Below are 9,513 nucleotides of genomic sequence, written 5' to 3'. Positions count from 1 at the left end.
GCACTCCAGCCTGGGCAACAAAAGCGAAACTCCATCTCAAAAAAAGAAAAAGAAAGAAAATTTAAGAATCCATACAAGTCCAGCAGAACACACCTGCTGTCGGCATTCAACTCATAGGTCACCTGTATAGTGACATACTTACCTCTCAAGAATTGACTATAATGGATGAAGGTACTTAGCAGAGCTTCGGGCTTCACTGACTCCGAGTAAGGAGAGGACTCCTTCTTTAGTAAAATAATCGTAATCTGCTCTCAGAGATCAACCTGACAGTTAAGTCAAGACTTCAAGAATTAGGCCGGGTACAGTGGCTCACGCCTGTAAACCCAGCACTCTGGGAGGCCGAGGCAGGTGGATCACTAAATGAAGAGTACAAGACCAGCCTGGCCAAGACAGTGAAACCCCGTCTCTACTAAAAATACACAAATTAGGGGGTGGGGAGGGATAACATGGGGAGAAATGCCAGATACAGTATGCACCTAAAGTAAAATAAATTTTAAAAAAATACACAAATTAGCTAGGATGGTGGCAGGCGCCTGTAATCCCAGCTACTCGGGAGGCTGAGGCAGAATTGCTTGAACCCGGGGCGGAGGCAGAGGTTGCAGTGAGCCGAGATTGTCCCACTGCACTCCAGCCTGGGTGACAGTGAGACTCCGTCTCAAAATAATAATAATAATAATAATTGGTGCTTAATTAAGGTGGCTATGCCAGGTTGGAGACAGGGCGATGTAGCTTCCCTTAGGAAGAAAGGAAGGAGACGACGATAGGGGAAAATAAAGGAATTGAGCGAGGTAAAGAAAAACAAGAATAATAAAGAGTAGAGCAAATGTTGAACTCTAAAAGAAAAAGAAACCAGCGGAAGTGTTAGATAGGTAGGACCCCAGGAATACACATTTTTTAAAGAAGAAAATAATTCCCGGGGCCACCGGACACCAGGGCGTGAAAGTCAGAGCGGCCCGTGGCCCGTTCACCCCCGGAGGCGCGAAGGCGACCGGGTCCCCAAAACCGACTCGGCCTTAGGAGAACAAGTTCCGAGCAGCTGGAGACCCGCAAGCCCCGCGCGCACCTGTCGACAAGCCCAGCGCAGCAGTTCACAGAACACACACGCGGCAGCGCGTCGCCCAGGCAACGGCCCCGCCCCCGCCTACGGGAGGCGCCGGTGATTGGCCGCAGCCCCTATGGCCCCGCCCCACCGCCCTCACCTGCGCGCTCCCGTCCGCGTCCCCGACCGGCAGCTCCACCGAGCGGGGAGGGTCATCCTAGCGCGGTCGACCCTGGCCGGTGTCCCCGCGTTTTCAGTCCGGCTGCCCCATTACAACTTCCGGCTTGCCGAGCCTTCTCGCGGGGCCCCACCTGTCCCGCCCTGGGGCGCGTAGGCAATCGCCTTGGGGAGCACGAGGGGTGAGGGCACCCGAGCCTCGGGTTGGCTTCTGCCCGTGGGGAAACTGACGCTTCCTGCCCGAGGGCCTCCACAGTGGAGCGCCGAGGCTGCCTCCATGTCTGGGACCCCGGGGTCTTAACGAAGGGAGAGTCCAACCTCCGGGGCTAGGATCCCGATCCATGAGGCGCCAACCCCTGCCGGGGCACCCGGGTACAGTCTCCCCGGCTGAAGGTGTTTTGTTTTGTTCCAAAAATGGGACTATACCGTATGGTCTACCTGGGACTTGTCCCCTCTGTGTGGGTGACATATATCTTAGAGATTGTTCAAAATAAAAAAAAAGACAAAAGGAGAAAAATAGGGAGAAAAAATGCAGCGTTGCTTTGCTCTTTTTTTATTTTAACTAGAGAGCATTCTTTTGTATGGGTCTGTTACAATTAACCAGGCTTCTACCCACCCCCCACATCTTGACACCCTTGCCTTGCAGGGACAGGAACCACCCCAACAACTATGACCATGGAACCTTCATGGCTTTCTAGTGAATGAACAAGACACCTGAGCTTGTAAATAGGGCGGGAGGGGAGGCTATTCTGAGGCGCCTGCCCGCTGGGGTATCCTCAGCCCAGGCTCCTGGCCTAAGCCTGCCTCACGAATCTCAGCCTGGGTATCTGTCTGGGCAGCCTGCCTACCGCAGTTGGGAAAAGCAGACTATTCCTGTCTTGGACAAACCCCGGGGAGGGCACAAAGAGCATCCCTGGGCAGCAACACCAAGTGATTCTTTGCTTTTTGTTTGTTTTGAGACAGGCTGAAATGCAGTGGCATGATCACAGCTCACGGCAGCCTCCACCTCCCAGGCTCAGGTGATCCTTCTGCCTAAGCCCACCAGTAGCTGGGACTACAGGTGAATGCCACCATGCCCGCTAATTTTCGTATTTGTAGAGATGGGTTTTTATTTGTGTGTTTTGAGACAGTCTCGTTCCGTTGCCCAGGTTGGAGTGCAGTGGTGCAAGCTTGGCTCACTGAACCTTTGCCTCCTGGGTTCAAGTTATTCTCCAGCCTCAGGCTCCCGAGTAGCTGGGACTACAGGTGCACGCCATCATGCCCAGCTAATTTTGTATTTTTAGTAGAGATGGGTGTTGAGAAATGCTCAGTGTATGCTAAAATATATTGTTTGCTAAGAACAGCGGCAAGGAAAACCTAGCCAGCCCCCCACCGAGTGGAAAACTACTTGGGGCATTCTAAAGTAGCAAAACAGTATGTGTATATCATACACCGGCTAATACAATGCTTAAAGCATGTGATGTGTGGCCCTGCCCCCGTGGCCCCCTCGTGGAGAATACTTTCTAGTTTGTCCTTGATCAGTGGTGAGCAGGCACCAGCTGTCTACCTAGTTTATCTTGGTTCTATGAGAAAACGCAGAACACCTGTTTGTTAATAATAATCAGCTGTTCAGAGAAAATAACTACGTGGATCAGAATCTGCTCAAGGCCCTCATCCCGGAATGCTGTCAGCCCCTGAGGCTCTCAGCTCAGAAGGCTGTTGACCCCCAGTTAGACCTACTTTACTGTTCTATCTGGGTGTCTGCTTCTCAGTGTCTTCAGCGCTGCCTGGGTGGGGGACTCTGTGGCTGAGCTGGTCTGAGTAGATGGTATTTCACCATCTTGGCCAGAATAATCTCTAACTTCTGGCCTCAAGTGATCTGCCTGCCTCGGTCTCCCAAAGTGCTGGGATTACAGGCTTGAGCCACCACGCCCGGCCAGCACTTCTTTCTTTTTTGGTCAAACTTGTTAGCTTCAGGCAAGCTGTGAACTTCAGGACCAGAAAACCCCACATACCCATATCCTATTATCCAATATATTGTCTCTACCTGGGAGCTGAGACAGCTCACAGGATAGGCAGGAAGGAGACTTTTTTTTTTTTTAAGACGGAGTCTGGCTGTGTCACCCAGGCTAGAGTACAGTGGCGAGATCTCGGCTCACTGCAGCCTCCAGGTAGGAGACTCTTTATTGGAACTAAACTCAATAATCCCTCATGAAGGCTTTGGGGCTGACCCTTGGGGTTGGAAATTAGGGTAAATTAAATTACTTTCCCTTTAGGGGTTGGTGCATTTTTAGGAAACGGCACTCTCACTATCTGAAAATACTCATTGCTGCTGCTGCTGCTACCTGATACTCAAAGCATCCCCCAGTGCTGGATGGAGTTTCTGGCTGCATTCACTCACACAGGAGCCAAACTCACTGAAGCCAGCAGGGATGGGAGCCTGTAGGAGGCACGCCCCTCACAGGGACAGATGGCCAGGACGCCTAGGCACCCGCCTTGCTGTCCTTTTACCTCCTATCCCCACCCCAGCCTTGAGATTCCCTCCTCTCTGTTCTTTCCCATGAATTTCTGTCACATTCTTCTCACTCAATTAGGCGTCAAAAATGTAGAACTTCCATGTTTTTGTCTCATTCTTTTAAAAATTCTATTTTTGTGAACACTTTATACTATTTTATTTTTATTTTTTTATTTTTTGAGACAGTTTCGCTCTTGTTACCCAGGCTGGAGTGCAATGGCGCGATCTTAGCTCACTGCAACCTCCACCTCCCGGGTTCAAGCAATTCTCCTGCCTCAGCCTCCCGAGTAGCTGGGGCTACAGACACTCGCCACCATGCCCAGCTAATTTTTGTATTTTTAGTAGATACGGGGTTTCACCACGTTGACCAGGATGGTCTCAATCTGTTGACCTCGTGATCCACCGGCCTCAGCCTCCCAAAGTGCTGGGATTATAGGCGTGAGCCACCTCACTCGGCCTATACTGTTTTATAAAAAAGAAACCAATTAAGGATAAGAACCAGGGCTCCTTAGGTAAATGGCCAATTCTAGGACTCCGGTAAGAAATACGTGAGATGAACTGGCCGGGTGCAGTGGCTCTTGTCTGTAATCCTAGCACTTTGGGAGGCCAAGGCGGGCGGATCACCTGAGGTTGGGAGTTCAAGACCAGCCTGATCAACATGGAGAAACCCCGTCTCTACTAAAAAATACAAAATTATCCAGACATGGTGGTGCACGCCTGCAATCCCAGCTACCCAGGAGGCTGAGGCAGGAGAATCACTTGAACCTGGGAGGCAGAGGCTGCGGTGAGTCAAGATTGTGCCATTACACTCCAGCCTGGGCAACAGGAGCGAAACTGTTTAAAAAAAGAAAAAGAAAATAAATGTGCGAGGTGAGCCAGGAGAATCTAGTAGGGCCAGGAAGGGCAGGAATGCTAAACAAAACAAGTCAGTGATGGAGGATGTTTTCATTTATTACTTTTTATTATTTCTATTTTGAAATAGAGTCGTACTCTGTCACCCAGGCTGGAGTGCAATGGCACGATCTTGGCTCACTGCAACCTCCGCCTCCCGGGTTCAAGAGATTCTCCTGCCTCAGCCTCCTGAGTAGCTGGGATTACAGGTGCTTGCCATTATGCCTGGCTAGTTGTTTTTTTTTTTGTATTTTTGTAGAAACAGGGTTTCGCCATGTTGGCCAGGCTGGTCTTGAATTCCTGAGGTTGTGAGATGCCCGCCTCAGTCTCCCAAAATGCTGGGATTACAGGTGTGAGCCACCGTCCTAGCCTGCTTTTTGTATTTTTAGTAGAGACAGGGTTTCACCGTGTTGGCCAGGCTGGTCTTGAACTGCTGACCTCAGGTGATCCGCCTGCCCGACCTCCCAAAGTGCTGGGATTACAGGCGTGAGCCACCACACCCGGCCCCATATAATTTTTGTGGAGATGGGGTCTTGTTATGTTGCCCAGGCTGGTCTCAAACTCCTAGGCTCAAGTGATCCTCCTGCCTTAGCCTCCCAATTTGCTGGGATTACATGAGTGAGCCACTGTGCCCAGCTCCTACTCCCATATTGGTGTCTGTTTCTGGGCTAACTCCGTTTACACTTCAGTTTCTGGTTCATTTGAGCCCAGACCTCCATCCACCCTCATGAAGCATCAGATCCCAGCGAAGCCAGCTCGGCCCCTCCAGTAGGGTAAATCTACTGAGTGACCTCAGCCGGTGCCACCCAGAGCAGAGCATGCAGCTGAGCCTGGCTTGCATTCCTGACCCACAAAATCATGAACAAAGGAGCGATTTCAAGCTTTCCACTAAGAATTGGGGGGTAATTAAACAGCCATAGGTAATCAGGACAGGGTGCAGCCCAAGGCCTCTTCAGGCTGCTGTGTGGACACATGATAACACAGACATGTCCTGTTAAAGCATCTCAGGAATTGGAGATGGGGTGGGGAGCAGTAGCTCACACCTGCAATCCTAGCACTTTGGGAGGCCTCAGTGGGTGGATCGCTTGAGGCCAGGATTTTGAGACCAGCTTGGGCAACATAGTGACACCCCATCTCCACAAAAAGATATTAAAAAAAAATTAGCCGGGCATGGGTGGTGTGCATCAGTAGTCCCAGCTACTTAAGGGGCTGAGGCAGGAGCCCAAGAAATCGCTGGAGCCCGAGAGATCAAGGCTGCAGTGAGCTATGATTGTGCCACTGCGCTCCAGCCTGAACAACAGAGCCAGACCCTGTCTTAAAAAAGAAAAAAAAAAATAGAAACTGGGTTATTTTTCATCTCAAAGTTGCTTGCTTGCTTCACACAATTGCCATGATATAGATTCTATTAACTTTCTTTTCTTTTTTTTTTTTTTTTTTTTTGAGACGGAGTTTCGCTCTTGTTACCCAGGCTGGAGTGCAATGGCGTGATCTCGGCTCACCGCAACCTCCGCCTCCTGGGTTCAGGCAATTCTCCTGCCTCAGCCTCCTGAGTAGCTGGGATTACAGGCACGTGCCACCATGCCCAGCTAATTTTTTTGTATTTTTAGTAGAGACGGGGTTTCACCATGTTGACCGGGATGGTCTCGATCTCTTGACCTCGTGATCCACCCGCCTCGGCCTCCCAAAGTGCTGGGATTACAGGCTTGAGCCACCGCGCCCGGCCTTTTCTTTTTTTTAAAACAGAGTCTTGCTTTGTCACCCAGGCTGGAGTGCAGTGGTTCGATCTCGGCTCACTGCAACCTCCACTTCCCAGGTTCAAGGGATTCTTCTACCTCAGCCTCCTGAGTAGCTGGGACTACAGGCACATGCCACCACTCCCAGCTCGTGTGTGTGTGTGTGTGTGTGTGTGTGTGTGTGTGTGTATGGTTTTTTTTTTTTCTTAGTAAAGACAGGGTTTCACCAAGTTGGCCAGGCTGGTCTCGAACCGCCGACCTCAGATGATCTGCCCACCTCAGCCTCCCAAAGTGCTGGGATTATAGGCGTTAGCCACCACGACCCATCGGATCCTATTAACTTTCATCCTGTTCTACCTCTGCTCCTTGTTGGAGGTCTTCTGGATGTGTTTTATATTTGTACTGATCTCCAATCGAGTGAGCTTGGATCTTGGGGCCATTGTAATCTTTGGATTTCCCAAGCTGTGACCACTACATTTTCCTCATGCCCATAAGAATGGAGCGGGACTGTCCAGGGGCCCTGACATGTCCACAGAAAGAACGAAACCCGACGGACCCGGCAGGATTAGCTCATACCCACCTGGGGATTGTGTCCCTGCATTTGTTGTCTCCAGCTGTGAACATTAAGTTTGCTAATTGGTTTCAAGACCTCATTAATACCTGGCTGGGCACAGTGGCTCACGCCTGTAATCCCAACACTTTGGGAGGCCAAGGCAGGCAGATCACCTGAGGTCATGAGTTTGAGACCAGCCTGGCCAACATGGTGAAACCCTGTCTCTACTAAAAATACAAAATATAATACTAAAATACAAAAATACAATACAAATACAATACTAAAAATACAAAAATTAGCTGGGTGTGGTGGCAGGTGACTGTAATCCCAACTACTTGAGAGGCTGAGGCAGGAGAATCACTTGAACTCAGGAGGCGGAGGTTGCAGTGAGCCAAGATTGCGCCATTGCACTCCAGCCTGGGGGATAAGAGTGAGACTTCGTCTAAAAAAAAAAATTAGCCGGGCGCGGTACTGGGCACCTGTAATCCCAGCTACTCCTGAGGCTGAGACAGAAGAATCACTTGAACCCAGGAGGTGGAGGTTGCAGTGAGCCGAGATCATGCCATTGCACTCCAGCCTGGGTGACAAGAGTGAAAAACTCTCAAAAAAAAAAAAAAAAAAAAAAAAAAAAGAAAACACCTTAATACCTGATTCCTCCCAGGCGTGAATAAGAAGCCCACAGGGCGATGATCTTCAGTGTATCGCTGCTGTGCATCTGCTCTTTCCCTGCTGCTTGGAACGTCTACCTTTTCTTTTTGTATTATTACTTGTTTTGCTTGTTTTTAGAGATAGGGTCTTCCTCTGTTGCCCAGGCTGGAGAGCAATGGTGTGATCATAGCTCACTGCAGCCCCCAACTCCTGGGCTCAATGATCCTCCCATGTCCGCCTTCTGAGTAGCTGGCACTACAGATGCACATCACCACAACCAGCTAATTTAAAAAAAAAAAATTTTGTAGAACAGGGTTTCACTATGTTGCCCAGGCTGCTCTCAAACTCTTGGGCTCAAGTGATTTTCTCACCCTCAAAGTGCTGGGATTACAAGTGTGAGCCACTGTACCCGAACGTACTTCCGTAAGTAGGAAGTAAAAAAAAAAATAAGATTTTTTGGGGGGGTCAGAGTCGCGCTCTATTACCCAGGCTGGAGTGCAATGGTAAGATCTCAGCTCACTGCAACCTCTGCCTCCTGGGTTCAGGCGATTCTTATACCTTAGCCTCCTGAGTAGCTGGGATTACAGGTGCACGCCACCGCACCCGACTAATTTTTGTAGAGATGGGGTTTCACCATGTTGGTCAGGCTGGTCTCGAACTCCTGACCTCGTGACCTGCTCACCTCCGCCTCCCAAAGTGTTGGGATTATAGGCATAAGCCACTGTGCCCAGCCTGGCTGGACCTTTTTAATCATAAATTAGCTGCAAATCAAGCAGCCCCGGCTCCATTTTCTCCCTTCCCCGGTGTCCCCTCGCTCCTTCCTCACTTCTCATCTCCCCTTCTTCCCTACAGAAGTTTTAGGATCCTAATTATTTCAGTAAGCAGGTATGTTCTCCAGGGGAGAGGCGAGGCCCTTCCTGCGGGACCGCAGTGCCCTGCACACTGCCCATTGTTGTTCTTCCTCTGCCTTCAGTAGCCACAATAGTCTTTCCCCACAGGAAACATCACAATCCTGAGGTCCCAGAACCGCCCCAAAGCCACAAATGGCTACTGAGTGCTTGAAATGCGGCGAGTCAGAGCTGAGATGTGCTCTCACTGTAAAATGCACTGGATTTTGAAGACTTTTATGAACAAAAATATGCAGCATGTCAGTAATTGTATTTGTTGAAATAATAACATTTTGGATATAATAAGTTAACTAAATTGTGTTATTAAAATTAATCTCACCTGTTTCCTTTTAACTCTTTTTTTTTTTTTTTTTTTTTTGAGGCAGAGTTTTGCTCTTGTTACCCAGGCTGGAGTGCAATGACGCGATCTCCGCTCACCGCAACCTCCGCCTCCTGGGTTCAAGCAATTCTCCTGCCTCAGCCTCCCAAGTAGCTAGGACTACAGGCATGTGCCACCATGCCCAGCTAATTTTTTTTGTAGTTTTAGTAGAGACGGGGTTTCACCATGTTGACCAGGATGGTCTTGATCTCTTGACCTCGTGATCCACCCGCCTTGGCCTCCCAAAGTGCTGGGATTACAGGCATGAGCCACCGTGCCCAGCCCCTTTTAACTCTTTAATGGTGCTACTTCACAAGAATTTTTGTTTCTTTTAGTGGACAGCACCCTGGGAGAGGAGAGTGTATTTTCCAAGACCAGGAAGAATTTGAAGGGACTTTAATATTCATTAAGCTCTTTTGTCCTGCAAAGTCATTCGAGTTAATAAAATTCAAAAAGAATTCAGGGGTTGGTCCGGAGCAGATTCGTGAGCCTCAGGGAAGCAGCACGTGTCTGCTGCACTCAGCACTGCAAGCTTGGTGTCAGGGACATTAGGAAAGCAAGCGTTCCTCGAGTGAGTGGATGGACGAATGAACTAATGATACCTGCACGCAGTGGGCCAGGGGCAGGGATGTTAACTAAAGCCCATACCCGAGAAGAGGTTCAGGAAGGAAGGATGCCCAAAGGTAGCGTGGGTCTTGTCTCACCCCAGGAC

The sequence above is a fragment of the Aotus nancymaae genome, unplaced genomic scaffold (assembly GCF_030222135.1).
Source record: "Aotus nancymaae isolate 86718 unplaced genomic scaffold, 86718_ANA_hifiasm-v0.15.2.pri h1tg000049l, whole genome shotgun sequence".
Taxonomy (NCBI): Eukaryota; Metazoa; Chordata; class Mammalia; order Primates; family Aotidae; genus Aotus; species Aotus nancymaae.
This window is presented reverse-complemented; position numbering follows the sequence as displayed.